The sequence below is a fragment of the Myxine glutinosa genome, chromosome 7 (genome assembly GCF_964187855.1).
Source record: "Myxine glutinosa chromosome 7, kmMyxGlut1.1, whole genome shotgun sequence".
NCBI lineage: Eukaryota > Metazoa > Chordata > Myxini > Myxiniformes > Myxinidae > Myxine > Myxine glutinosa.
The window spans coordinates 104396804-104401216 of NC_136267.1; the positions used below are offsets into that span (position 1 = coordinate 104396804).

General features: G+C 40.9%; 1 long non-coding RNA gene across 1 annotated transcript; it reads left to right on the forward strand.

The window, feature by feature from the left end:
- The first annotated feature begins 693 nt into the window (after positions 1 to 693).
- LOC137431609 (uncharacterized) lies at positions 694 to 3462 on the forward strand. Its single transcript, XR_010985314.2, has 2 exons — positions 694 to 1862; positions 2033 to 3462. It is a non-coding gene; the product is annotated as an uncharacterized LOC137431609 (long non-coding RNA).
- The last annotated feature ends 951 nt before the right edge of the window (positions 3463 to 4413 follow it).

The window sequence follows — 4413 nt, forward strand, 5'->3', positions numbered from 1 at the left end:
GCAAGGATCTGTTTTTGCACCTTTTTGTGTAACGTGGTAATGTTTGCTGATTTCCAAGATGCTGGCAGATGACCTTGAGCAAAAGAGAGGGTGAAAAGAACAGAGAGAGGGTGAGGTAGAGCGGCAGAGCAGGATTTTAGGACCTGTGGGCTGATGCCGTCTGGTCCAGTTGCAAAATCAGAGTCGAGGTTTGACAGAAACTTCCCCACCTTGTCAGGAGAGAAGGACAAAGAAGGTCATGATGCATTACATACAAGTGCATTGTTGGGATAGGATTTAAAATTGTGCAAGACATTGAAATGTCTATGAACACTGAAATGTTTCAATACATGGACATCTGTGCATCTAATACCGACTTAATGTAGTGCAAATAATTGAAAATAATTTATTCATATATTTTCGTAAATTGTCATGAGATGCAATGGTCAGCATGGGTACTGTAAGTTTAATTTCCACCTGTAAAACGTGTGAAAAAATCATTGCAGGCAAGCGTTTAAAAGTACATTTGCCAATGATATATAACTTTTCTTTTTTTCTCGTGAAGTAAATCTTCCAGTGAAGCAGCCCGAATTCCGCTTGCTTGCTAAAATGGCCGCCGTTCTGCTCCATTGCGTACTTCACCGAATTGAACGCGTTTGCGCACGAGTGGCCTATCTTGCTCCGCTTTTCGATCTTTGGTATATAGATTAAGGTTGGGTCTCAAGAACATTGGATGTGTGTTCATTTCGTTTTAGGCCTACCAAGTTTCTTGTGGAGAGATCGCCAAGTGGTTAAAGCATTCAAGCAAGAACTCCATTCAAAACCCTTAAGGAACGGCTGGCTTGGCAAGCGCTAGTTAGCTGCTTGGTAAATGAGCACACCTCCAACCCTTGTGGGGTATATAGATTACAGTCGATCTTCGCTCGGTTCTGTTCGTAAAACTTACCTCACGGATGTCAGGATTCCTCCAAATTTCTTTGTTTAATGTTATAAGCAGCATCAACGACTGTTAAAAAAAAGCTAATGGTATGTGTTTGTGGTTTATGGGTGGGGGCGGAGATGAGATCACTTCCGCTTAGTAACGGCGTCACGTGCCCTAGAGCGATGAAAACAATCACGCCGCGCGCTTGCAGTGTGTGTGCTTTGTGTTTGCAGACTTGCGCAGGAAAGTGCTAGATTTTGTGTTGTTCAACGGTTTAACTTACGAATTTCGTCACATACTACTGGCCACTTATATCAACATGTCTGACAACTATTTTGACAATCTTCCAAGCGAAGCTAAAGAGAGATACGAGACCAAATTATCGGCAATTGGCCTTGCGATTTGTCCGTACCGGTTACCGGCATGTGCGTGGATCAACGACCCGACGGCCTGGCCGGATGTTCAGTTCGCGGATGTGTACATGTACCTCACGAGCACACCAGGTATGAAAGTACACCCGGGTACATTCACCCTCTGACACCTGACAACCGAAGGGCCGATGAAAGCAAACACGCGTAGCAATGCGTGCGTACATGTGTATACATGCGCGATACACACAACAGTTACTTATGTTGCGTTGCAGCTTTCACTGAATTTATGAACGGTTTGCTATTTTTTCGCATGTTCTTTTTCCGGAGAATATTTCAGTTTGTTGTACATATCCTATGCGTCTTCATCAGTTGCTACAGAGTTAAAATGCCTCGAAACTGTATAGCGTTTGGCTGCCATAATCACAGTCTGTCGAGAGATAAGAAACGATCTTTCTTTGAAATCCCAAAACGACTACGCAGTCCAGAGAGAAGAGACCGGTGGTTGGCCGCGATCAGCCGTGAGAATGAAGATAGATCCCACTGGAGTCCAGTCAATTCAAGGACGATCTGCTCTGATCATTTTGTCTCAGGTAAGGTTTATGATTATTACCGTTGCATGTTTGGGCTACAGTGAAGTTAAATAAATTATTGCAAATTTAAGGGTAATGCTTGGCTGAATGAGTGATATTTTACTGTTATTGTTAAAGATGTCAAGATGTCACTATTTCTCATTTTGTGTTTGTTTGTTTAATTTTTGCAGGTCGACCTTCGAAGGATGCACTTCATCCTGATTATGTGCCGTCGATCTTCCCTCGTCCTCCTCACAGCCTACAGAAAGCAGAGCGCAGCCTGAAGCGATACCAACGCCATGAAGACACATCTTCCAAGCGAAAATGTAAACAGCGATTGGACTTTGAGGAGACTTTAAGTGAGAGAAACACTGCTACTGCTTTAGGTGTTGCCCTTCTTGATGAGCAGACAGCACAGGCAACTGACAATGACATATCAACCCAGACACATGAAACTCGAGAGCAAACACTAATCACAAATCTTCATGAAGAAATTCAAAATTTGACACAGGAGAAGAAGGAGGCCATTCAACATCTAGATGAACTTAAAGTTATATACAAAGGAGTTCAGCTATCGAGTTGTGTCATTAAGGACAATGATGCGAAGTCCCGTTTTTACACAGGTTTGACATGGGCTGTGTTTCTTCAGACTTTCAATTTTTTGGCCAGCCATGTGCCTGGTGTTGGCTTAGCGGTTAAGGTGCCAGCTTGGGATCCTAGGATCCTGGGTTCGAATCCCGGTCGATCGCTAAATTAACACCAGGGGGGTTGACTCAGCCTGTCATCCTTCCGAGGTCGGCAAATTGAGTACCAGCTTGCTGGGATGAATGATCCCGGTGTGTACCCCGGTTTAGAATAGGTACACCGTATCCCTGCGCATCGTAGGAGGCGGCTAAGGGGTGGCGCCAGGAAGGGCATCCGGCCATAAAAAAAACATTGCCTCAAACAGGGAACCATGATTGTCATGAGGCCCGCAAGGCTAACCCCCGCTCTAGCGGGGAAAATGGCCTTAAAACGATCATTCATTCATGGGGAGGTCGAGTGTCTGATGTTGAACTTGTGCGCCGTTCTCAGTTTATGTCTCCTGAACTTCATTGGCCGCATGACCAGATTTTGGCAGATAGGGGGTTCACTCTGCAGGAAGACTTTGCTGTAAGATGTGGGGTGGAACTAGTGATACCTGCCTTCACCAAAGGAAAGAAACAACTGTCGGCATCTGAGGTTGAAGTATCAAGGCAGATGTCCTCCATCCGCATCCATGTTGAGAGGGTAATAGGACTTTTAAAGAAACGCTACACAATTCTCCAAGGGACTTTGCCTATCCAAATGATAAAAACTCTGAAAGATGAAACGGACCAAGTGGGGGAGGCAAGCATCGATAGACTGCTGAGTATGTGCAGTGTTAGTCAATCTTGGTGGAAGCATTGTATATAAAGGATGATGGCTTCATTTGCTAATATTAAATTGTGTACAGATTGATGTGATACTGTCACATGTATATGTTATTTGTTCTTTCTTTATTTGGTTCAGGTTCTTTCCAGCTCACTCCATTTAAGCTTCGTATTTTGTTCAATGTACACATTTGGGACAGCCCCTTAATAAACAACATTTGCAACTGTAATTTGCATTGTTTGCTGCAATTATTCTTTAAATTTATTGGAGTTGTCGACTGACTACAATGTGATGAGAGTTGCCTTTTAAGTGTTTCATTTTTAGTCATTGATTTTGTTGAGATGTGATTTATGCTTATTTTTACCTGTAAGTAATGCAATGCGTGCATATTCTGTTTGTAATTTGAAATTGTGTATGAGCAATATCTGTGCGAGTATGCGAGTTTGGCAAGACGTGTTTTTTTCTTTCTTTCATTTTTTAAAGTGCAATCAACAAACCTATCCACTTACTATTGGAAATTATAAGTTACCCTTAATGTACCTTTATGTTGGTAAATACAAACAAATTTAAAAATAAGCATTTATAACAAAAGTGTCTTCTAAAAGTGTTGGAAAACATTTCAATAACCCGTTTATATGAATCAATGATTTGGGGGGAGGATCATATAAAATAATGAAAATAAGCTGGAATTAACCTTACTTAAAATTAACGCATTGAATTTCTGTTGCTCCAATCACATGCAATAAAATACACCCACACACAAAATACAACCAACTTCTATCTGAATCAGTGATGTAAATGAAACACTTCAAATGGCAGTGATATAAAAAAATACAATGGTGTTATTTTGGTTCGAGCAGTGAATATACATTTTCTTCTATAAATTTATTTCAACTACATGCAATGTTTCTCTTTCAATGAAAAAAAAATTTTCATTCACATCCCACCCCTTCACTCCCATTTTCTTCTCAAAAAAAATACTGCACTGTCTCATAACATTTACACATGCGAAAACAATTACAAATATAATGACTTCTACACAATGAATTTCATGGTGTCAACTTTATTTCATTTATTATTTCTTGTACTTTGTCTTCACAGAACCTTGATTATACTTGTACTTCATTTCTAACTTATGAAATGAACGAGGTAATGTAGGCATTATAGGTATTACATGTAA